The 27,188-nt window shown below is 37.2% G+C and overlaps 1 protein-coding gene across 1 annotated transcript in view; it reads right to left on the bottom strand.

Annotated features, from left to right (window-relative positions):
• Window positions 1-26,352, bottom strand: part of grid2 (glutamate receptor, ionotropic, delta 2) — a 437,319-nt gene extending 410,967 nt beyond the window's left edge. Inside the window, exon 1 of the mRNA XM_055039675.1 lies at window positions 26,271-26,352. The gene's annotated coding sequence lies outside the window, so the exon portion shown is untranslated. The remainder of the gene's footprint in view (window positions 1-26,270) is intronic.
• Window positions 26,353-27,188: the final 836 nt, after the last annotated feature.

The following is a 27,188-nucleotide window of genomic DNA, read 5'->3' as shown; positions in this document are numbered from 1 at the left end:
CTTCCAGCTGAAACAAAATTGGGTTCTGAAGCAGCACAGTTATCCAAATCACACCAGTAAGGTCACCTCTGAATGATTGAAGAGTGGCCAAGTCAAAACATAACTATGCAAAGATGTCTGGGTCTGACGCTCTGAAACAGTATTGCAAACTTTCAAATAAATAGGAAATCATGAAGCTAGAAAACTCTTTCACACCACTGCATTCTACCTGCTCAAAATCTCAGACTTTGCAAACAGATGCTTCATCTTAAAAATGTACACTGTTCTTAAGAATTAGCGAATCACTGTGCATTTGATGGTTTGCCAACGGTAGTGAATATTAAAGAAGCACAAGGTGTACAAAATCTACAGAAAAATGTGACTCACTCCAGCTGACAGTTCAGGGTGAAGAGTGTTTTCCACATTTAAACAGTTCATCTGAAGCCTCTTCTTACCAGAGAGTCCTCCATCTCTGCAAGTGTGATTTCAAGTAAAATACCACTCCACCGTCAAGTGTTTATATTGCGAACATGGGCCGATTTATGAGGAGTAATTTATGAAACGAAAGCGACTTGAAATATTGTACCACCACAAGGCTACTTGCAGTACTTAATAACTTGCTAAGAAAAAGTGCTGGTAGATAATGACTAACCTGACATGGAGACACAGCTTAGCAGGCATAGCTCAACTATTTGACAATTTAATACTATTTTTTTTGCATGCAGAAAAACAAACAATTCAGGACAAACGGGGTTGAATGAAATTTATGCCTTCAAGTTGTAAGCTTCAGAATGCATTGTGACATTAGCAATAAAAATGCTCTCTCTGCTATAAGATTATTATTAGCCTCCAGCAGTTTACATCATGGGACATATCCAATAGAGTTAAAACAGACATTCACTTTGCAGAGTTGAAAGGAGTCTCTTCTTTTTCAGACAGCTCCAGAACGTTTCAGCACACTTATTGTTGAAGTCTGTGCAACATATCCATTTAAAGTGACTAACAACACTATAAATATATTTTCCAAATGCTGGAAAGTCAGACTGCAAACATAAACTTCACTGCGCCGGTGTCTTGGTGTGCCTGTGAGTTTATGGCCACATGACAACTGTCAGCAAGCTCTGCTTCGAATCAAATACCCATGAGTTACAGTCTGGATCGCATTCAGAAGATGTGCACATTTTCTGACATTGAGGCTGCTTTTAAGGAACTGATCAGCTCCCTCTGTAATTTAGTAGTGGAAACCTGTCTCAGGCAATTTTCCAGCCAGTATCCAAGGGCAAAGATTTTCAAGCACATTGAAAAAAAAAAAAAGAATTGCATAGCTATCACCATCTTATACTGTTGATACATTTCATGTTGATGCATTGACATCTGACAGCTTTTGGTCCTTCCATTAAGGGTAAGGCTTCCCAAAATCTGGGATCACATGCATTCCTGAAGGTTAAAGAATAAGTCTCAGAATTACAAATTTGTTGATTTTCCAGTCCCAACTACCATATTTTCCAGACTGTAAGTAGTTCTGGAGTATAAGTCACACCAGCCATAAATGCATAATAAAGAAGAAAAATGCATATACAAGACGCACCGTAGAATAAGTCACATTTTTGAGGGAAATTTACTTGATAAAATCCAACACCAAGAACAGACATGTCATCTTGAAAGGAAATAAAAATAGAATAGAGGCAACAACAAGCTGAATAATTGTACGGTATGCTAACATTACATGACAACAAACTGAGAACATGCCTGGTAAGTTAGCATAACATATTAAGGGTTATTCAGATAACTATAGCATAAATAGCATGCTAACAAGTTTACCAAACCATTCGCGTCTCTCCAAATCACTAAACGCAATGTGACCTTCGACCTCGATGTCGCTTGCAAACAACTCTGCAAACTCCAAAGGTAAAAGAACATAGGCCTAGAGCACCCTCTTGCAGTTTAGTGGGAAAATAACATGTGATATGATGTAATAATGGGTTAATTTCCACACATAAGTCACTCCGGAATATAAGTCGCACCCCCGGTCAAACTTTGAAAAGAACTGCGACTTATAGTCTGGAAAATACGGTAATTGAAGAATCAAAAGAGTGTACAAAAATGACTGACTGCTCAGAAGTTGCACTGGGTGAAATGCGTTTCAATGCCAAGTCAATAAACTAACTATATTAGTCTAAGCAAAAAGTGTCAACATAATTTCAGTGAACTTATCATTAAAGACTTAAGGGCTCTAAATAGTCACACAGATCATGCCATCATGGTCACAGTTATGTGATAAAAATTACATCACTTTGTTCTCAGCCTCATGTCATCTGGCTTTTTGTGCAACTCCCCAAGCAAACGTTTCATCCTCCCTTTCTAAGCAAAAATATTGCGTAAATGGTCTGAATTTCCTTGATGCTCTTGGGCCTTCAAAGGTGTCTTTGAAAACGAACACCCCTAAACTACGTTGGTCCGACCATGCTCCGCTCTTTAACTTGTCATTCTGACTGAGCGAAAGGATTGGTGCATGAAATCCTTCTCTTGTCAATCATGATTTTCTCCAAGGAAGCTGCAATGCAGTCAGGCAGTCACCCTGAGAAGCATCATGAGGCCTCAGGGTCTGGATATGTCCACACATTTCAGGTTCTGCTGGAGATCCTGCGTTGACGCTCACAGTACAGAGGAAACCAATAAATGATAATATTTTACTGTTTGCAATGACTTTAGGTTGCTGTTAAGAATTAAATTTATTGAAAATTAACTTTTAAAAAAAAGAAAGAAAAAACGTTGTTTTTCACCAAGTAGAAATGACCGGCCAGCGTAATTTCAATGATGCTAGGAGGAAATGTTTACAAGATCAGAGCAGCTGATGTCACATTCTGATTGTGTCAAAATAGCAGAGTGGTTGTTCTAGAAGAGAGTGGTCCTTGAAAGAATTCCTCTTTTATCAGACATTACCTCCGAGGAAACACATGCTTTCATAATATTTTGCATGCCATCACTTTTGCTGCCAATGGACCCAAATCAATTATTTCTCGACTCATCAAGAACTACAAGAAGAGATTTATCAGCTGTGAAGAAAAAAATTCAGAAATCTTAGTCCAGCAAATGTTATAACTGAATATAGTCCGTTGTGCTGGAATTAATTATTGGCAACATAAAGGTTTACAAGGTTTATTGAAATTAATCCACAGGTGCATGGTTCTTCTGGGTTTTGACAGATTTCCGTTTTGGCATGGAGAAAGAAGATGTAAGTGGCTTTTGTTTGAAGTAGGAAATAAATGTAAGAAGTGGGCCAGCAGATGGATTCTTACAGTTTGCCATAAAGAAAAAGGTCCAGGAGGAGGTGAATTTATAGTGAGATTGCAGAAAATAGCAGCTTGGCAACATCTTCCGCTGCTTTTCTTCTTGTGGAGGTGTTTCAGGAACAGGGAACATTGAAGGGGGGACAGACAAGTGAGCGAGCATGAAGCTGCTGAAGTGATCTGAGCATCTGATGAGAAGGACAGCCAGAACGAATCCTGAAAGGAACAAGTGCTTTGTTTCCCAGTGCTCCTCCCTGTTGGTCTTGAACTGCAGTGGTGGGAGTAGACCTGCTAGTAGAACCCATAAAGGAACAAGTGATGACACGCGCAAACGTTTTTCTATCTTGGTGATAATTTTTCATCTACTCCCCTTTATTTTACATTCATGTCCACAGCCTACCCCGAAACCTCACCCCTCCCTGTACCTGCCTCAGCATAAAACTAAAATCAATTACCACCTTAGTCCTCAACTGAACCCCAACCCAAAAATGTTACTTTTCAGGTTGGGGTTCAATTATGGGGCCTGGGCTTTGGGCCCCATAATCAGCAGCTGATCTTCACAATTTAGCATTTGCTTGAAAAATGAGAAATACAAGTTGACAAATGCTAAAACACACATATATTTCCATAAAAACTGAGGACTTTGTATTAACTTCCAATTGTTTTAGTAATTTGTTTTCTCCTATGCCTAAGCCTAACCATTACTAGTCTATTCCTACCTTAACCAAAACTTAACTCGCACCATATCTCCAAATTTAAGCAAAAGAGCACAAGAAAAACGAGGAAAATGTCGTCACTTTACACAAATTACCACCCTTTGTTAGTAAATGCTGTAAAATGTATCCTCTATATACAAGTACACAAACACATGCACACACAAAGAGTACATCTATCTTCACAAACTTTGTAGTGACTTTAAGTAATTTCTATAGCTAACTCTGACACATTAAAATGAACTATTACCACTTCCTGCCTTACCCTAAATTTATTCCCACCTTATTATAGATAACCCACAAACAGAACTAGTTCTCATAGGAATATTTTCTCCTCAAAACAAAAATAACTAAGATTAAAAGCTGGGGTTTGAGGTCTGAGACCATTTTGAAATAAAACTATTTTAAGGCTTGAATTCTCATCATGTGTAAGTAAATAATAAGCCGACTCATCTTACAGACATTTAAAACACCTGATATGATAGAATGTAAAGAGTACATATTTTCATGGATGTGCTACATTTCAAAACATGTCCGCACACAAATCCAGTTTAACTTGGTTTATAAGTCTTCCACCCACCTGTCAGTCTAATGCAAACATATTTAAATAAAATGCAAATGATCATTACCACTTGGAAACAGTAGAGTATAAATTGAAGTCGACACGGAACACTGCGGACAAGAGTTTGGTAATGAACTTGATTTAAGGCTTTAGTAAGCAGACATGCAGTCTGATAAGTCAACTCATATCAGTACTCCTACACACAGAGGCACTGCAAACTCAACCCTGCTGTTCCCCATCATAGCAGCACTTCAAACTTTATTAGGATGCACACCTACCTTCCATATGAAATCAATTATTGCAGTAAAGGAGCTCATTTGAAAGAACACGCTAAGATGCAAAAGATTATATATAAATGCAGTACATGATGTTCTGGATGCTTAGTGGAACTCACGGCAGATATGAAATATAGAACTGTATAATATTTGTTTTATTTCTATATTTCAGACTTAGTATTGCAAATTTCCCTCCATTATCTTCTAATCTCATTCAGTTTTATTCTTCAAACTTTGCAAGGATGAGAGTATTTTTCTCAAATGCGTAGGTGTTTAATCTGTCAATTTAATTTGACTAAAACTAACTTTCTAAAGTTTTCAGATATCCAACAAAAAAGTACACAGAGGTTCAGAGGAAGACATAGAAGCACTTTCTCCTGTCTAGTTTAGATCTGAAAATTCAATCACACTTAGATTCTTTGAATTTATCTCAATGTACTTCTTTTTGTGGGTCTTTTATGCATCAAATATTTTGATGCAAAAAGACCCTTTGAGGTTCTGTGATGTCATGTCATCTTAACTTTGTTTGTATGTAAGAAGAAAAAAAATACATGGTAGAGTAAATTATGTTCAGCAGCACCAACAATTTCCAAAGGTGAGATTTCTTCCAAATCCACTGCAACAAAAAACAGATTTGTTAACAGGAGGCATGTTTGTGATTCTAGTCATGGCTGATGCAGATTCAGTGTTCAGAAACAGCAGCTTTATGCGGAAATCACAACTTCTCTTAACCTTTGTGAACCTGACTGCCAGCATGGTAATTAGCAGTATTGATTTCTTCAATGGACCCATAGTCTTCCTTCAGCCTGGGCGCTCACCGTTTTGCAACCAAAACAGTTATTCCTTTTCCCTGTTATGCAACTATAATATGGATGTTGCCAAAAAAGAAAAACACTTTGAGATACAAAGAAATAACACTTTAAGTGGTGTTAATGCAATACTGAAAAATACCAAAATACAATTAAAAAAAAAATTGAAAAGATTATAAAGCAAAAAAAAATAAAAAATCCCCAAAAGAAGCCCTGAATGCTAAAGCCATTTCTGAGCATCGACCCACAAATCAAAGAGCTCTTATGACTCATCTTTAAGCATCTGCTCCAGGGCTATATTAATTTAGAAAGGCACAACACCACTTAATTTGACCGTTTTTGTTTGGTCTGGGTGTCTGCAATGCAGAGACAAGCTTTTGGGCAGAGGTTATCATTTATACAGAAACTAACTATACAAATTCCATGTAATCCCTGTTCACACAAAGCTCTCCACTGCTCTTGACAGCCTGCACAGAACTGAAGTGATTTATCACATAAACATGTTTATTGTGTTATGAGTACCAGCAGTGATACAAAATTGAGTTCATATTTGTTGAGCCATGGTGTTTCAGAAGCAGATAAAGTGAAAATCTTTAGATGTATAGCTCATGTTTGAGTGCATTAAAAAAAATAAACATTGTATCAGAATTTTCTCCATCTCATGTAGACCAAATAGTTTAAGTTAAGCAGAAATCAATTAATAAATTCTCTCAGCCTCTTCAAAAACCAAACTGTCATACTTCTATAAAAGCTAAGTATACTAAATACTTAGCCCATTGCTAATCCAAAATGACTAAGATGTAACAAGGCCAATTCACAGAAATCTTATCTCTCAACACAAAATGGAATCTGTATTCCAAAAACTAATGGTCCAATTTTATCAAAAATGTTCCTGGACTCATTGCAAAGTCATTTCAGTTACTCATGAAGTTCTCCATAATCAGTTTCTCGACCATCTGATCAGCCAGCTAAACTCACCTGCAAAAAGAATAAAGAAAAATAAAAAAATGATAATGCTTCACACAGAGAGTACAATTTGTTCAACTTACTGGTACTAAAGCTGGTATTATAAGTTCTCAAATCATGGGATGTAGTTTCACTCCACCCCCCTCACCACACTACATTTTGATTCGTTTTTTTTTATAATGCAGCATTTCATGGTTTGCTGCTCTATTTTCTTTTTTTTTTAAGAACCACATTGTTTATATCATATCCTAGTGCATAAAATATTAGAATTTCCCTCAACTTTATGTCTCAGTCAGCTTCTCCTAACCCACAACATTTTATGTTTACATGAAAGGTATTTCAAGAAATAACCCAGTTTCCCAGCATTCTCAGAGTATCACTGTGAAATAGCAAGAGCAAATACCTCATCTACAAAGGGCCTGTAAATACATACAGAAATAGTTTGTAAGAAACAGACTGCAAAGATTATTGCATTTCTAGGAATTATAAAAATACTACTGACTGAAGTCACCTACAACAAGTGTGCTAGTTTTTAGAAATATATCTTAAAGAGGATTGTAACACTGTTCAGCTGACTTCCTGAAAAAGATTCAAGGATCACACTCCCGCACTCACTCTGATCTTCTGAATTCAAAACTCACTGGAGTCAGTATAAGAAGGTCAAAGGAGAAACACATTTTCTTCTCTTCTCTCATCCCTTGTTAAAAATGGTTATATTTTGTACAGCCTCCAGCAAGGCAATGGATTTTTATTAGAGACTAGTTGCAAAACTGTTGCTAAAGTTATTGTGTTTAGAGATAAGTGTGGACTAGTTTTTGTCTGATTGAAAGTTCAAAATAAGGTTAAGCTGCGTAGAATTTTGATTAACAAACTTAACACAACCAATCTTTTGTACTTGCTTCTTAGTTTCCACAAAAAAGAAGAGTTTAGCCAAAGACAGTTTTTGCATTTCTTCCGTCTCTTGTTTGCTGTCACATTTGTTTTTTATACAATCTAATAAAGGTATGGAATTAGGTTTTTAAACCTACTGTGGGCACAGAGGCAATATGTTGGCTGAAATGCAATGTAATATTCCCTTGTTTTCATAAGCATAATGTGAAGAAAGTTTTCATTAGAATGTGAAGTTTATATGAGACGGTGTGAGTCATCCTTCTTGACCCACCGCGGTGTTATTATAGCAGTCCACAAGGAGCAAACCAAACAGTGAAACTTTCAGGGGCACATTCAGGGATGTATTTGCAGGCACCAAATGTGTGCAATCCCGAATTTGCAAGCGCTAGTTGTGAAACGAGGCACAGGGGCACAGCCACCCCTAAAATACTCCCACTGAGTAAATATTGTTTTTGTGTCGATTCATTTTTTATACATATAAATGAGGCAATGTGAATAGTTAAAGGTAAAGCTTAGCCATATTTAGGTATATTTATATAAATTACCTTCATTTATATAAATTACTAGAGATGTTTGAGTCTCGCAAGAAAACAAAAAAATCCACCAGTTAAAAGCTGGCGGTAGTTGCACCACAGAAGAGAGGGAGACAAAGAAAACAAATGTACAAAACATGTCCAAGTCTTTCAAATGTAGAACCCAAAACGTTTGATATATGAAGCATTCAACCAGCTGCTTCACTTCCAGGATGTGGAAAATAGGAAAAACCAAGATGAAAGGGACCTGGGAGTCAGGGGGCAAAAAGGAGGCACAGAGCCAACAACCCCAAATAAAAACAATTTCCCTTTTCACTAATCACAAAACAGTTAAAAATGCAGAGGGATTTTTTATTCTATGTGTGCCAACATATATTTGCATAGTCCACATGAGTAGTCTATACAAAGGATTTCAGAATTGATGCACTTGGTTTCTTTTAGAAAACAAATCGCAGAGGTACTTTGCTTTAATATACACAGGAGAATAGCATTCAACGTTTTTTCTAAAGTAAGAGTCTTTACAGTCCCTCTCATTGAGTATTTTAGAAGTAGCATAATTTGGGCATCATATCAGGATCCCTACGTGGTGCGTCCCTCTGGGGGTCATGTATGCACATCTACTTCGGGGAAGACTCTGTGGTACACCAAGGGTTGCAGAGACCATATTTCCTTTGGCATTGGACTCGATTTGGATCCTCTACAATGAGATGGAAAGGAGAGGGATTCCTCCTGGACTGGCTACCTCTACAAGTTGGCAGGCTGGCAGACCAGTCAAAATGTTTCCATCTGGTCCCCTTGCAGTGACTGGATGCTGGAATTAGTCATTGAGTTCAAATGACCTGTCTGCTAAAAAAAATTCTTAACAGCTTATTGCATTTGCAGTGCTAATTTCAGAACTTTAATCAATTTGAAATCTGAAATCAATATGAATAATTTAAAGTGGCAACTGGTGTTTAGAGGAAATTACACAACTAACCATATTACTAAAAACATATTACTGGTAAGAGGAATTAAGAAACATTAGGAAGTGTGGATGAAAAAGATGCACAATGTTTTTCTGTCGTACCTAAAAATACTTCAGTTTCACTCCCTTTTACAACAAACACCATTTCAAGGCCCTTTACAAAATAAACAGATACAATTCTCTGCAATCCAATCGCATTAGACCAACTCAGCCCAATTAATTCAATTTGATATTGAGGCAAATATCACGTTGAGGCACTTTACAAGACCAATTTCAAACCACAGCCAGATTCAGCTGGTGTTGAAATGCCAGCACATGAAATGTTATCCAAACATGGTCATCTACTTGCCCCAGCATCAGGAAGCAACCAAAATAATCAAATATGCATTAATTGATGACCGTTTTCTGTATCAGTAAACAGCACCTGTGCAGTCTGGAATTTAAAAAAAGGTCTTCATGAATCAAACTGCTCTGTGATAACATATTTGTACTTAAATAGACATTTTAAAGCATCACTTATCAAGTAAAAAATAATTTCAGTCAAATATCCTGATTACTGCATCACATATTTGAACAGAAGACTGGGAGGACACAGAGTGAAGCAGACTTTCAAGTCTCAACATCGTTCTGCTCTGTTAATAGCAGGCTGCCCCAGCTTTATCCCAGCTGTGGTCCATTTTCACTTTCATGTTGGTGAGCCGCACAGTCCTTGCAAACCCTTCCATCCATTCTTGTCCATCTTTTTCCCTTCCGTCCCATTTCATATCTTCTCTCTTTGATTCATTTTTCACCAGCTTGCCACCCTGTCTGCCTCCCCTCTAAAACCCTTTTTGCTTCTTTCCTCTATTGACAAGAGAGCCATTAGTTGATTTTATGCTGTCGTGAGACAAACTTTCAAAACAAAGAGCAAAAACACACATGCAAAATGGATTATACCAGGACTGGCCAGTGCATTTTTATCATGCAATATGATACCATAGGATACAGATGGGACTTAAAAGGTAACGCAAAGGTAAACTAAATCCTCCATTTTGACGTCAATAAGGGCAACTGGAAAAAAATCCTTTTTCTTTTTGCTTTTTTAGTGCATGTTTTCTTTTAAGAAAGACTATTGACCAATGCTGAAAATCAAAAAATTAAAAATGTAAATTGTGGGCAAAAATGTCTAAATAAAACTTTACAGCTGAATAACTTTCTGCTTTTTCCACATAAATCTTTTTAACCAGTAATTAAATCTTGTAGTGACTAATTTTACCAATTTTCTCAAAACTGAAAACTTAATTTCTTATTTTGCATGATTTATGATATCTGTGAGAACAAAAAGCATGGTTTCAATTGGTTATATCTTCCTTAAATGACAGATAATTTTTAATTAGCTGCTAAACAATTCACCAACACATCCAAGGCTGGTGTGGAAAATTAAAACCATTCTCTAGCCTCTACAGCATTTATTATTTAATAATTTTATCAGTTACCATCAGGTAATCAAACTGGTATTTTTAAAGGTTTCACAACTTGGTCAACAGCAGTAATTTCTATACTTCATCTTACAAAAAAAAAAAAGCATGCATAGAATTCAATGTGACCAATCTTTCCCATATTTATGAAAAAAAAAATAGAAAAATAAAATCCCCCAGGAATATTAATTACTACTTGGCTTTTTTGTTGCTTCTAGAAGTGACATCAACTGGCTTTCAAAGAGTTAAACTCATAGATCATTCAATATTTGGTTGTTTTGAGTGAGGACAAATTGTTCCAGAGATTTATACAGAAAATACATAAACCTGTGAAGAAAACGAGCTAAAATACAAATCCCAAAGATGAAATTTAAAATATCGATAGAAACATAACATTAAGTTTTGTTGGGTGGTTTAGTGATATCTGTCTACATAAATGTAAATTGGAGCTTAAAAAAAAAAACCCAGCAAACTTGGAAAAGTGACAGAACATGAATGGAAAAAGACCTATGTTTCCATTCCTCCTGGACTGAGGAAGAAAACCAGAGGAAACAAGTAAAAACAGCTCACTGACTCATTGTGTTCCCTCACAGCTGCCAAGGAAAGCGGTAGGAGGGAAGGAATAAATGATCAAAGAAAATGTGTGTTCACCTGTATTCACTGTGCAATTTGTTCACATTTATCCACACAGGCCTTCAAATAATCATCCAACACTAAAATCACAAGAGGTCTTTAGATTCATGTGTACAGTTACTAATAGAGTAATGCACTGAGCTTTATTGTACATTTCTGCATTAAGAGCATTTCAGGAAAATGCTTAAAAGACGGATAGGGTATCGAAGGTCAAAAAGATATTACAAATAATCTCTAGTGGGGAAGTAAATTTTAACAAGTTTTCAGCAATAGTGAAAACAATTTAAAAAACTCCAATGTACCTGAAATTAACACATGTATATATATAGAGAGAGAGAGAGAGATTTGTGTCTCTGTGCAATTATATTTGATATTTATCTTGTCTCAAAAAAAGCAACACATATTCCACCTTAATTTTTGTTTTATATTACACTTAAAAAATTAAATTACAGTTAACGGAGTTTTGATTCAGCAAATTTAACATGGCATCGCAGTTCAGCAGTAACAGCCTGTTGCATCACCATAAATTGTTCTGGTGTCAGAGGAACCTGTAGTACATTTGTCCAACAGTAGAGGACTCTGCACCAACCACTTAACTGTAGACATAATCAACTTTAGACCTAATGTGAAGAGAAAATGGTTGTTCAATTTTGTGGACAAATTACTTTATTTGGGGTATGGGGATGTCTCATAAAATCTGTGAACATTGGCTATATAAATCTTGGACTTTATTCAACACTTAAGATGCTTCTGAAAAGGCAGTTTGACCCAAATGACTATTAGGTGGAGCTCAGTTTTTAATTTTGTTTTATTATAGGCTTACAGTGCATAGCCTTTTTTGAATATTTTATTAAATCCGTAAACTACAAATGCACAAAACAAATTCATTCATTCAACTTGATGTTGATTCTTAAAAAGTTCAGTGTGATTCCAGACTTCAAGCAGCACAAACCTGGCAACTATGCTGGATTACAAGTTTTCTATATTAGGTTTCCAGTGCCTTATTCACCACTAACTACTCATGTGGCAGCTGGAACCGTTTGTGTCATTATGGTCTCAGTTTTTAACCCGCAGGGCACAATTTAACTCCATAAACATTTTCCTAACATTTCTAAGAAATGTTCAACCAATTCAATAATGTTGTCCCACCGACATTGAGTGTGGGCTACATCACTGTGTAATTGGATAATAATTGTGGTTGGTGCTAAAACTGTGTGATATTTCTAAATTTTTTCATAACATGTTGGATAATTATTGTAAGATTGAAGAATATTTGGTGTAATATGCAGAATCCCATGATGGAAATATTTAATTTCAGTTATTCATTTCGAAAATAAAAAGACCAGATGTACCAATGGATTACGTTGGTTTTATTGTCTGAATGCACATCCAAGATTTTGTGTCTTGACTAATACACAAGACCAATAGAAAAACATTTTTAATTAATGTAATTCTATGCTAATGTTAAGGCCTGCAGAATCACAAGGAAGACTCCTGACTAAAAACATACACCGTCACAGTCTACAAGACGGGTAAGCCAGAAAAAGTAATTGCAAAAAAGCTGGATGTTTACAGAATGCTGTATGCAAGAAAACCAATGGAAAATGATGTCGAAAGAAAACGTGTGCTAGAAAAATTAAACTACGGGTAAACCAACAGGCTTCAGACAATTGTGAAGCAAAGCCCATTTAAGATTAATGTGGGAATTAAAGCATGAACTGCAGCTATAGTCAGAGCTACAAAGCCACCACACAGACATTTTCATGACGAGATACAAGCCTGAATCGGAGACTACATCTTTTTCTTCTCAACTCGTACCTGGATTGAGGCTTTGTTTAGTCGTCTAAAGTAAGCACAGCCATTTAAAGGCAGTTTTTAACATTTTATATATCCATATACATAAAATGCTTCATTGAAATGCTAATTTCAATAAATCAGTGACCTACTGTACACTACATGGAGATAATTTTCAGTGCCCAATATTTCTGTATTAAGAATTTTATTCAATTTTTTTTGCATTTGGATAGTAAGCCAAAATTCCTCTCACATAATAAAAACTATTAATTTTTAAAATGGAATTATTAAAATCCAGTAAGCGTCCAACAATATTGTAGTGCGTTTTGTTTTGGTTATTATCTCATGCTTTTTAGGACCTGGAAAAGTCAGATTTCTAAATAAAATTTGATCCAAAATATAGTGGCCTAAGGAAAAATTTGGCTGTCCAAGAAATTGTGCATCAAAAGTATGGAGTAAATGCACATTTTACCACCAACATTACAGCAATAGGTTTTCTCTTGTGTATTTCAAGAAACACCCTTCAAAGTATGCATTCAGGAAGTACCTGGCAAGTTGACAGTATTTGGAAGCTCATCAGAAATACAAAAGAGGAAAGCCCTTGAACTGAGTTCTGGGTGTACTCTGGGTGTTTAAAAGCCTTCGGACAGCGTCATAAATTTCTAGTAAATTATAATAAAAAAGGTAGATTTAGGTTTTTAGAAATATCTAATATATTCTCCTCCATTTTGTTCAACCATCTCAATTGAGTTCGCTGTTTACACAATGTGCTCTGAATAAGCAGAGGTTGGATTTTCAGCTGCTCTGGGTATTTTAGCAGTGAAACCTTGTAAGGTCAGCCATTACATAGTGATTCACAAACATCTATTTTTGATCATTTAATGTTGAGGCAAAAAGAAAAAAATACAAGGACTTATTTAACTTTAGTGATAAAATCCAACAAAAAACTGACAGAGCAAGGCATTTTTAATCACCAGAGACAGACAGCATCAACTCTGCTGTCAAATCAGCAGTTTGGCAGGTTATCATTTCACAAGAAAACCTTGTCCAGTCTGGTAAAGACTTGTCGGATCCGAGCTTCCAGTTGACCCACTGGGAGGAGGATGCTCTTTTAAACGTGATGCCACCCAGACGGGTCAATGATGGAGCAATAACTGTCAACTACACTCTATTTGCGTCATATGATGCTTTTACTTATCCGTCTGCTACAAGTGAGTTCATGAGACTTTCCATCAATCCATCCAGCACTACCTTTATTCCTGCCTAACCTCAGCAGGGTCTTGAGGGAGCTGGTGCCTGTTAAAGCAATCAATAAAGGGCAACACACACACGCGCATGGACACACACAGGGCAATCATTTATGCACTCAGTGCTACAATTTATAGACACCATTTCACAAATCAGCTATATTTTAGAATTGTGGTAGGAAGCAAGCACATCTGGTGAGAGCCTCCTATGCCTGAGGAAAGCATACAAGCTTCATGCATTCAAACCAAGATCCTTCTTGCTGCAAGACAATAGTTCTTACATTTGTGCCATCGTGTTGCGCATTCACAGAACAAAAATTAGTTAAACATAAGTTGGCCATGTTGTATCAACTGTGTTTGACATTTTTCTGTTAAAAAGCTGGCATTATCTACACAATTTTATTCTGAAAGGGGTTGTTTGAGAATCTAACCAACTCTTGGCAGACAAAAATTTTAAGCAAAAAGTGATGGAATAAACTGTTCTTGACAAGAAATTAAGAACATCCAATATTTAATAAAAATTTATTTCTTAGTTTTCCTTGGACTTCATAAACATGTGGCAAAATTCTGATGCATCACAGGGCAGTTGGATGTATGCAGGTATTAAACCCCACAGTAACTGACTGTTTCAATAGCTGAGTGACTTCTGAAAATAAGTGACTACTTTTTCCAAAGGAGTACAGAAGAAATGTTTAAATCATGTTTCATCTTCAATCTAGCCAAATCCTGACAAAAAGTCACCAAAATAAGCCTCAACCATTTCAGATGTTACAGTGAAAAAAAAAAGCTTGTTCAAAGGTGGTAGAAGAAGTTGTAATGCATTTGTGTTCATTAGACTGCCAGATCTTGACACATAAAACATTGTGGGTTCAGAAATAATTTGGCGGCATCACCCTGTGACTTTCACAACAAGACTGATGTCAGTCATGCACCTTTTGTCAAATTCCCAAGTGGCTGTCTGGTGTCTTTCAGGGACGAGTAACTTCTGTCAGATTATTTCACCCTGAACCTCATTCACACTAGTGCCCAGCTTTTCAACCAAGACTTCATTACTCACTTTGAGCAGCCATATTAGAAATATGTTAAGCCTCAACCCCGTTTTAGAATTATGAGGGCATCTTTTTTTGTAATATTCTACTTTCAAATCCACTGACAATTATCTAGCAAACTACTTAAATGGACCGGTGTTGGTCTTATTGAATTAAATCAATGAATTTAAAAAGATAGAACATTCCCAAACACCATGGGGAGGACACACGAGAACTGAGTTATGAGTGGCACCCATTTTTCTGGACACGTTTGTCTCCAAGTGCTGTTTTCAAAGCTAATTGATTGGACAGAGTTCTTTATACAGCAACGCTACTAAAAGATGAAAATTATTGTACATATTTCATCAAACCCCCATTTCTAGGCAGAAACTCCAACTGCATCTGATATCAGCCCATTATGCTCACTGCATTGATCCTATTTTCTGTCTAGGCTTTAAATTAAATACAAAATTAACTGCCCTGGAATCAAATGAACATAATGTATTGTTTGATCTTATGCAGCATCAGTGCACAGTTGCACATCGCAGACGCACACATGCAAATAGACACACACGGCTGGCTGTGAGGTAGAGGGAGCCCATTAATCATGCCCAGCCAATGAGGAGACAGAGAGCAAAGAAACACATTGAATAGGAAGTAGGTTCCTTCCCCTGGCCTCGTCAGACAATTGGATTTGTGACAATGATTGAGAGTGTTTGCCCGTATGCATGTTGGTGAAAAGTGAACTCCTTTGAGGGACAGTCACTGATTTATCGGCACTTACCAAGTAAGTAGCTATCTTAAACCTGCATGCCCTTGAAATAATGCAAGTGAAGAGGAAACCAATGAAGAGTCACCTTTTGCACAGTTTCCCCACCACAAAATTGTTTCCAGTCCATATTGTGCTGAGATTTCACAGCAATAGATCGCAAGATGAGCTGCATCACCTGCTACAGCAAGGGAAGGAAGAAATTGTGTATCCATAATTTGCTTACGGTTCACAGATTTAGGGCCGAATTTGCTCCTAGCTCTATGCTGCATCTGTCTCCCCTTTTATTTTCCCTCCCCCTGCAAATGGAGGAGGGAAGAGCTGGCAGTTCTAAGGAAGAGCTGTGCAGAGAATACCCATATTAAATCTTTAGATAAATGAGACACAAAGAGTATGAAGGACTCATGTAAATTATAGCAATATTTTCATCCAGGTTTCCAAGCACAAAGGTCCTGAACATTCCTACAACACTATTTCAGTTTTATTCGACAGATAATTGTCAATTCAGCCAGGAGTGTAAAATCCATCAATCCTCCCTCTCACACAAGCTCTTATATTGCTTCTCACTCGTTTGTTTGGCTGAATTGTTTCAGAAATACAGACAGAGGTGATCATTTTTCTGAATTTACTTTGCTCATTGCTGCCAATGTCATTATTATTTCTACTCACTTAGAGATGAGGTTAGAGAGGGGTGGGGGGGGAACTGGAAATGAGAAAATATTCGTGCTCCAACTTCAATGTGTGCATGTTTACATAAAATACGTAACCGCATCAGTAGTGCATCCAGCATATTAATATCCTCACCAACAGCGATTTCCATCTCCCCTGTCACCACCCCTTTATTGTTTCCTACAAAAGCTAGTGTGTGAATCATCTTGCAGATGTGGAGCTATATTCAGATCGTGTTGATTACAAGACTAGAAAAGTCTAGAAGTTCTGGTGTCCTTCCGCTGCCTTGTCACACAGACAGTGGCGCATTTACACCCACACACGTGAACTGTCTGTGTCCTCGAGAAGGGCCGTCTAATTGTCTGTCTAGCCGCCTGACCCTGAAAGGTGTACATAAAGGAAAGGCGGAGTGGAGGGAGGAGATGGAGTAGGTGAGGAAAAATGAAGTTGGCTTGTCGATTCTATTGAACCCCAGTTGAAGAGAAGCAGAAGTCGTTCAGGACTCAATGGCACTCACTGACTAGATTTCCAGCTGCTGATATAGGAGCTACCTAGACAGTTACAGATTATGTGACATGTCATGACGGAAGAAGGCATGGCACTTTCAACAACTGTGTTAAAGCATTAATGACTCGGAGCGCTCTCTCTTTTTTCCCCATGAGCTGCTACCCTGAGACTGTCACAGTGAATGCTGAGTGGGAAAATTGAAAATACAGAAGCTAAAAAAAGGATTCTGTTCAGAAAATACTTGGCCACAAAAAAACTTTTCTTGACCAATATTTTCTTTTTGACTTCACACTGCCTTCCAAAAGTACTAATGCTTGTAGAACTTGACATTTTAATGATATCCCCTCTACAAACTTCAATTTATTTAAATGAGATGAAATATGCCAGGCAAAGTACCACAAACCAAGGTAGAAAGAAAAAGATTTATGGTATTTAAATACAAATCTGAAAACTGGGCAGGTATCCCTTTACTTAAAATATAGTCAAATTCAGGGCAATGATTTGCCTTCAAAAGTCAATTGAGACTTGCTAATAAATAGACATGTTCTGTGAAGGCCCCCTGTGCAGCCAAGTGGATCATTATTTGAATTATTTGTTGGGATTTTTGCCCACTCCTCCTTGCAGCTCTTTTCCAGATCTTTCTGTCGCTGAACGAGTTTCAGCTCTCCTAAGATTTTCTAATCTTTTCTAATGGGTTCATATCTGGAGATTGGCTCGCTCATTCTTGAAACACAGCAACGTCTTCGCTGACCTGGCTGTGTATTCTTTCTATTTGGCAGGTCAAATACTAAAAAAATTCTATGACATTTTTCTGAATTTCTTTTTTAAGATTTCATCTCACAGTTTGAGGCGTACCATTGATTAAAATGGCAGTCCTCCCCATTTTTTGTAAGTGGGAAGACTTTAAAAATTAGAAGGTAAAAATTCATGGGATTATGTGACATTTTGTTTTCCTACTTTTTTTTTATCCATTTGTCAATGAATATCAAACATGTAAAATTCTTCAAGATTAAAATGGTTCCATTAATTTGCTCCTCATTCCAGGCCCTAGATAATGGGAAAATAATAATTTTATATTGCAGGGTATTGAAGCTGCCAACTATGCAAACAAACGATCACGTTAAGAACACAACAGAAAAACTAACCAATGGAAACATCTCACATCCATGTCTGGTGATATAAAACCAGTGCTTAGTGTGACTGGATTAAAAAAGCACGTTGCTTGACGGTCATCTATTTAATTTCATTTTACTTTCAGCCTAAGAGAGAGAGTGTGATAAAGCTTACTTCCGCTGAAGGATGGCATACTAAAAGATTTGTGAAAAAAATAATTAGAGAAGTGTGAAGGATTACCTTTTATTCTTTGCTTGACACCATTTTATTCGTTTTTTTTTTTTTTTTTTTTGCTTTCTGCTGTGGTTTCTCTTTAATTATGCATAGACATTCAAATCTGAACAAAGATTTTAAGAAGTATGTTCTTTACTTTATCGTCTTCTGAGTTAAGGTGTGTGTTTTTAGTCAGTCTGGACATAGATGTCTATTTTTTTGTCTAAGAAGTTGGCCTTGTAGTCTGCTTAATTTCTGTGAAATAGACAAATTGACATGCAATTCTGTTTGACATGAGCTTCAGTTCATACTCAAGTACTTTGCAGCTTCTTCACGATTGGAGGCCACTGTGCTCCAAATTGGCCCCAATATACAAATCAGTTTCTGATGAAAACTACTTTACAACCCTACATCTAAAACAATCGGTGTTATAAAAGTGAATAAAACAATTCCAGCCACAAGAGAAAACATAAGCATCTGCTTAAAGTAAGCCATTCAACCATTTGATGAAAAATAGCAATTTGTTTTGACACAAAAGGCAGCAGTGATTTCTAAAGATACTCAAGAGACGGAGTTGACAGACAATGGAGGAACAGCTGGAGGAGCATGTTGCAAATGATTAGACCAACTGGCAACAGGTCAGTACCATGATCTGCAGTAAAAAGAGCTCTTGGGAATTTGGGATGGGCAAAGATTCTGCAAATTTTTGCCAAAAACCTGACGCACAAACACACATTGTGCAACAATTTCAAGTGTTCCAGGAAAATTACTTTGGCTTATTTCACCTTATTTGCAGAGCAAGTTGTCAGAAGACTTAGAGAACAGAGAGAAATAATTGGGCAAGAGCAACATTGTTGATGACCAAAACTGCACAGCCATAATAAACATGTGATGAGAAGGAGACTCAGGCCTAATTCTGACATCTGAGTTACAGCATATAGGCAGAGGAGCTTTTATGACTGAATAGAGAATGGACTATCTTGATAATTTCATAAATGCAAGACAAAGTTATTTCATGCAAAAAGTAGAGACTTATGCATGAAATAAAAGTCTTTATAAAGTAAAGAGCAACTTTCTATTCTCGGTTCAGTTTCATTAACATCGCATCAAGAAAAAGAGAATGGATCCAGTTGTGATCAGGCAAAAGAAAGATCAGTACATATTTTCATGACAAGCAGTTGTTGTTGTAGAGCAATGGAAAGCAAAGAGAAGCCAACTATCACAACAGGCATGATGTTGATTCTCTGATGCATTAAAATGGAAATTAAACCTTCAGAATGTTCCTTTATCGATTGATAACTAATTCTTTGAATTTTGCTTTAAAATAGAAAATGCACTCAATGCATTTGCTTCTATAGAAGTATATTACCTGAAGATTCTTTAAGTTTTACACAAATGCATAAAATAATTATTTTTAATCTATATGTAATCAGATATATTCAAACCATGAACTCTTCTGGGACAATCAAACATTCCTGCTGAGGACAGAAGGTCCCAGGTGATTTGTTGCAAGAGCGTCAATCAAAAGCCAGGTAAATAATTGTATCAGTGATTTTGGAGAAAAATAGCTGAATATATGCATCGTCACTTTTTGCACATTTGATCACTGCTCATACACTTGCTGGAAACCAACATTTGGTTCTCATAGGCCTTCTGAGATGATGCGGCCATTGTTACACTCCTCTTCCCGATGCTGTGAGGAGCCACGGACGTCCGATACATCTCACAGAAAGGAACGTCACTAAAGAACCAATGAGAAGTTACCAACTTAAGTCAGATTCACAACTGTTTAAGTTGAGATTTGTTTGCGCAAATAGTGAGAGATTAGTGTCTCTGTCTCGTGAGAGAAGGAGACAGCGAGTCTCCGTCTCTCATGAGAGTCAGTGAGAGCTACACCCAGGATATTTAATGAGTTCATTGAATAAAAAGCCACAATTTTACAGTTTAAGTAACCTTTTTACCCAAAGAGCAGCTGCTGTTTTGGGGTATTTCTGTCAGCTGAGAGAAGAAACTTGACTGCGTGAACCACGTTCATGGATGCTAAATGTTCTGTGGCTGAAACAAGAGCCTGACTTTGAACCACAGAGTCGTTCCTCTCCAGGTTCCTTTAAGACAGTACCAAATAATGTCCTTTGGTAAACCTGCCAAAGAAGCCTTAAAAAAAATAAACAACTTTATATTCCTCCTTTCTCCTGTCCCAAAGTGCCATCCTCAAACTGAGTCTTCGAACTCTATTGTAGGCGTTTTCCTTTCATCTCTGGAGAGACTTGTAAACTTTTGATCAAAGACGAATCATTAACCCACATAGACAATACAGTGAGAATTCATTTTCCTTTTCATAAACCTTTCTCTCTTAGCTGGAATCGTGTGTAGAATTAATTTTAGCATATTTGTTTTTTCTTGATTTTTTTTATTATTATGACGTGATTGATAAAATCATTAGGAAATGGACCTGAGAATCAATACAAGTATGATTAGCTTCTTTGATTGTAAACAAACCTTTATCTGAGACATCTACTAACTCTCACTTGGAAGCAATTTATCCAACAGACATAATTTTGATAAGCTATTAGAGCAATGGTATTGATCATTTAAGTACATTAATACAGATTAGCATAGTTTATCAACCACTACAGAGGCTTCAGGGAGAAAAATCTGCTACACAGTAACTCTTGCATTATGCATATGGCTTCACAGTCAACATCAAATTATTTATTGCCACAGCAGAGATGGTTGGCCTGGGTGGTGTGTACTTGTATATCACTTTATCAACTCCAGAGGACCTCAAAGCGCTGCACACTATATTCAGCCATTCACTCACTCACTGATGTTGCTTCGCTACCCGACTGTAGCCAGAGCTGCCCTGGGGGAATCTGATAGAGGCAAGGTTGCCATGCACCAGCACCACCACCAGAAGGGAAAGGTAAGGTTTTGCCCAAAGACACAAGACAAAGACAGACAGAGCAGAAGTCAAACTGCCAACAACAGAGGTACAACCTCCAACCACCATCGCCACAATCATCTGGTTGTTACTAAGCACTGGAATGTTGCAAATAAAAACAAATAATTCTCGGTCAATGTTTACTGTGTTATTTTTTAAAATGTCAATCTTCATAGGTTTTGTCCAAGCACGGCCAAATTTAAACTCAAAGTGGATTGACCTCAAACCCTTTCTACAGTCATTTCTGTAAAAATATTTTAATATGCTGTCAGGTAGTCCACACTTCCTTTCTACAGTACCCTAAAAAACGTAAACTTCCCAAAGGAGCCGTTGATCAGGATATACAGAGCTGTCGTCGGGTTCATTGTCACATTCTCCATCACTGTCTAATACAGAGCAACAGGACAAGCAGCAGGTGCAACTCATCCTTCGCTCCGCTGAAAGGATCATTAGCTGCAAACAGTTCTTCTTTGATCAGCAGCGCTCCATCATGGGGAAGCAGCGTGGAGGCATGATCATCCTCAACCCATCTCACGCAGGACGTGTGCTCTTTGAACTTTCTCCCTGAGGCCACGATGGAACATAATAAAAGTAAGGATCCACCAGTGAATACAGAAAAAACCTCCTTTCCCGAAGCTAATCTCTTCCTGTAGAAAATCTGCTGTAAAACTGAGCCACCAAGCAGATTTGAGTAAATTTAACACAGATGATTATCACTCCAGTGTTAACCATCACTGTTTTAGTCAATTTATAAATTAACTCCATAAATATTTACCTACGTTTTCTTTATATAGTTGATAATTAAAGTTAAATGTAATCAACAATTTACACAATTATTTTGGACTTTGTGAAAATAAAATTAAACCAAATTGCAAGACATTCACATTCCTGATAAAAGTTTGCCGACACACACCTTTCAAAAGTATTCCGACCTCTAACTTTCAGTTTTTATGTTATCACCAAATTCATTGTATTTTGTTGGAATTCAAATAGCAGATAAAGTTTTGCTGAGTGGAGAAAAAATGTTCTGAAAGCTTTTCACGCCTTTGTCTTCAGCATCCCTGGATTTATTGCCTTGTTAAACCAGCTTTTTTTGCAACTGTAATTTTCAAGTCTTCTGGTATTTCTTTCTACATGCAGCCAGAACTGAATATTCCAGTTCTGGCCAATAGCTCAAGCTCAGTCATATTTATCTATGGACATTTCTACTAACTTGCAGCAAATTCTCATATTTTGTGCTATTCCTGCACATGAGCATGCTTTCTTCTAAACTTCTGTCTCTGGGTCTAGAGTCATCCTAAGAAAAGGAAGAAATCAAACTGGTGCGTTCTATTTTCTCCACTTCTCAATTATAATTATGATTATGTGAAATGTGCAAACAAATTATATATATATTTTTTTACAAAGTATGAAGTTAGAATTTTAATTCAACATTTACAGAAATCAAATGTTCAAAAACAAAATAAAAATCATTTTTCTCATCATGGATCTCACTCTTTAGATACATCACCAGCAGCTGGAGCTTGCAATATGCAAAAATGTGTTCACAATGACCAGCAGACACTCGCAAAGGCCGAGACACAAAAGCACTATTCCAGTCACCCACAGACACGCATCAGATTAGTGGAGCCGCACGCTTAAAAGCTACAAACAGCAGGAACTTAATTGAAGCACAGGGGAACCGAAAGGATGTCCTGAGCATATCAAATGGTTTCCCCTCGCCACCAAGATTGTGGCACACACTTCTGAACCAATGGGTCATCATTATCAAATAGAGGCATGACTCACCCTCTCGCACTCTGCCTCCACAATTCCATCTCTCTCGCTCACTCTCAGCGCCTCCCCTTTTTTCCCCCCATTATCAATGAGACACATGACTGCTCACAGCTGCAATGCATCGAGGGAGCCATAAAACAGGTCAAAATAAATATTCTCCAAACACATGCTTCAGACTCTATAGTACAGGAAAATAGCCTCTGAAAGACTGGGAGCAAATAAGGTGAATCTGGACTGAAAATGTGTGATCTGCTCCATGCATGTATGAAGCAAGGTTCATTAGAAATGCAGTAAATGAGTTTGGGCGCACGTTCCCAGTTTGTATCTAGGATTGGATATTTGAAAATTAAGCCAAATTATTGAGGTCATCAGAAAATTTGTTTGTGTGCTTTCCTGGTATCCAAGGTGAAAGTATGTCTAGAGTTGGATGGAGGTTGATTTTCTTATTTTTGTCATGACTTTTGGTTCTTGTTTTTATTTCATGCAAAGTACTTTATTAGCCTCTCCTCTGGTTATTTGTACAGCCCCTTGTCAGAAGTACTACTCATTTCCCAATCACACCTGCCCTGTGCTGTAATTTAGCCCTCAGTGTTCACTTCTTTTACCTATATATCTTTGATCAAATTTGTTTCATTATTATAGAGTCAAAAATCACTATTATACCAATCTGATATTATTCAAATTCAACCCTTGAGCCTTTGCAGTTGAGCTTTAAAAACTACAATTATCTGTATTCCAACTTAAAGCAGCAGAGGTATATAAACTGCATAGTTATTATGACAAATCTACTCAATTAAAATTAATAAATTTTTAGAAGAGCTTTCAATTCAGCCTTAACTTAAATGCATATCATACTGACCAGCTTCTTGCATGTTTCCACTGGTATTTCAAAGGTTTGTCTTCAGTGATGAGCTCTAAGTCTTTGAGGTAGGAAAGTCTCCTTAACACAGAAGCACAACTGAGAAAGATTTTATTACCGAAAGTGATATAAAGCTGCGGTCACTGGCATATTTCATGACTTATGGTTACAATATTTTAAATTTCCCACCAACAATCTCAACTGTTTTGATTCCTCTTTGCATAAAATGGTTCATAAAGATTTTTTTTAAGAAATCAGTAATACTACTGGGTGAAGATCTAGATTCCCAGGTTAAACCTCTTATAGTTTTTATTGTTTTATTGCTTGTAGAACTATAGGAACAAAGTGTGAAACCGAATAAGGATCAGTTCGTCATATCCGATGTCCATTCCAGGATTTTTTTCTGCTTGAGTTAAGGAACAGAGCAAATACCTCATTTTCTTTTAACTTCTGAGGGGCTGATACACTTTGGATGAAAGGCGACTCTTTGAGGAGAAATAAAAATAGCCAAGATGTCTCCCTCATAAGGCCGTCTGTCAACTTCGAATGGTTACAAACTCTTCCTCCTGTATCGTAACACAAAGCTTTTTCTCCCATTTTACAGCTGCTACACTGGCTCCCCATCAACTCCAGGATCCGATTTAAACTGCTCCTCATCACTTTCGAGGCCATCCACCAACTCGGCCCACATTACCTGTCACAGCTCCTCTGAATTCACAAGACCTCCTACTCCCTGAGGTCCTCTGCCCCCATTCCCCTCTGTCTCCTCCGTCCTCCTCAGCACCATGGGGGGCCAGAGCCTCCTCTTTTTCTAGCTTTTAAATCAGGTGCCACCTGATATCTGTACCATTAACTCGCTGCCTCAAAACACATCCTTTCAAATCTGCATATCCTCCGGATGAAACAGTGCGACTACATGTGGAGGCTGCAGCCCTCAACATGTCTCGGGTTCAATTCCTGGTGTCAGACCATTTGCTGCACGTCTCTCCCTGCCCTCCCCTACATCCTTCCTGTCCATTTACCTTTCAATGAAGGGTGCTAGAGCCGAAAGACGTATTATTTAAACATAACACTACAGTTCAGTGAAAAGGTCGAACAAGCCCATTCCTGTTAACCATCACACAGCTCTCTTGTAGGGACTCTTCTCTGCCAAGAGAAATCCTGAATCCTTCAAACACGGAGAGCGTCTTCAGTTCACTCTTCCTGAGGACACTGATGACAGGAAGCAGCATGTAGACACACACAGGAGCAAAATTGAGACCTTGCAAACATTTTCACTTTGGATTATTTTTGAAATCCAACATCTAGACAAGAGGGACAATCACACTAAATTACTGCACTGCATTTAGCTAGCAATCAGGCTTCACAACTGCAGTCATGCTTAAAATAAATCAGTTTTAAAAAGTAAAAAAAATAAAAATAAATCACCACCTTTCCTTGCAAACATTTGACTTCATATATTCATGAAATATAACAGCGTATGTGGTACATGTTTTATGTAGTGCATCAGTGTGTGCTCGCATGTGGGGATGATTTTTTTTTTCTTGAGCTCAAACATTACAAGGACCATAAAATGGAAAGGTGTTCAGTGAGCTTGTGGCTCTTTGGAGTGGCTGAGCCTTGCTCCAAATTTAGCACAGTGGACATTAAAATCAGACAAGTGTGCACCTTATTATCCTTAGATAATTTGTCATCTTATTTAAAATTTACCCGCAACATTTTGTGCTTATTCTACCCATCCCATTTTTTGATCTCCTGTTGTAAAACTAAATAGACGCACAAAGAATAAGCATCAGATGTTTCCATTTTCACTGTAAGAAGGAGAGATGGTAGCTCTTTTGCAGATGAAATACTAGAATTAAGATAATTAAATTACAAAGAAGTAAAATACTTTTATGAGCAACAAACAAAGAACTTTTCTCAATAATTCACGAACTTTTGTTCAGGAATCATTTTCTTCCGTTTCATAGCAACAGCAGAGTTGGATGACACTAAATATAGATCCTGTGTACTCATAAGGAGACTATACATCAGTGCTAAATATGTTGTAAGTGTACAAGAACAGTCCAATTCAAAATATTTTGAGGTTAGTCATAGAAACTGAATGATTGACTTGCCCTTTGGATAATTTGAAACTGAAGTTGTAATTTGTCTAAATTTAAAGCAAATCAGCCTGAAACATTGTTTTAAAAACTTGCAGCTGTCTACACCAACAATTTAAACAAGAGTGTATGTGTAACATTACTTTTTGAAAACGTTATTATTCATATCATCCAGCTTACCTGACTTCAACGTACTCCTGATGCTCTCCGTTTCTTCCAGGTTGAAGATGCTGCTGTATTCTCTGAAACTTTTCACCAGAGCGTTCTGAGTCAGACGTCCTCTGATGTTCGCTTGTTCAACTTCCTCCACAGCTCTTCCATTGTCTCCAGTTGTCATGTGCCTGCCCGCTCTTCAGCAGCCTCCGGTTCAATGCCATGTAGGTCTCACAATCTCTTTGAAAGCAAACAAAGGATTTCTCTTGGAACTAAAGTTCTCGCCAAACTCCAGCCATTTCCTAAATCACTGACCCTCTTCAGTGTCAGCCTCCAGTCCTGGAATGATAAACACAATTTCCTTTATAAGCGTTTCTTTTATTCATGTTCATGTGTTTTACATTGTTCTTATATCTCCTCTTCTTCCTCGGTATCACAGCTCCTATTTTATACACAGTTTTTGTAAATACTCATTAAATATTCATGTAATTCTGCCTGAAAGTCAAACCTTACCCATAAGTACCTGACAGTTTATGCCAAAACACACTTTGCAACATGTACAGTATAATAGCGAATTTAGCTCCAAGTCTAAATAAAATGGTATTTGAGCAGGTTTTTTTTTTTTAACTCTTATGACTAGATAATATTTCAGCAGATACAATCTTTTTAAGCCGCATTATGCTTAGATGAATTATGTTTTGTCTCAACTTGCATTTCAATTTCAAAGTTTTCTAAATTTGCCAATAGACTAATCTATAAAAATATCCACATCAGTGACTATATCGAAATAAAACTGATTAAATTCCACTTAAAACCGCTACAATGATGAGTTCTTGCTGAGAACATATCAATGTATTTAATAGGAAGGGTTGAAAAATCTGGTCACAACTGACCATCAAGCAATGTATCAAAAGGACATGTGACTGCATGGCCACATACATCTAT

The sequence above is a fragment of the Poeciliopsis prolifica genome, unplaced genomic scaffold (assembly GCF_027474105.1).
Source record: "Poeciliopsis prolifica strain line A6 unplaced genomic scaffold, Auburn_PproV2 SCAFFOLD014, whole genome shotgun sequence".
Taxonomy (NCBI): Eukaryota; Metazoa; Chordata; class Actinopteri; order Cyprinodontiformes; family Poeciliidae; genus Poeciliopsis; species Poeciliopsis prolifica.
The sequence above is the reverse complement of the archived record's forward strand: the minus strand, read 5'-3'. Positions and strand labels throughout refer to the sequence as shown.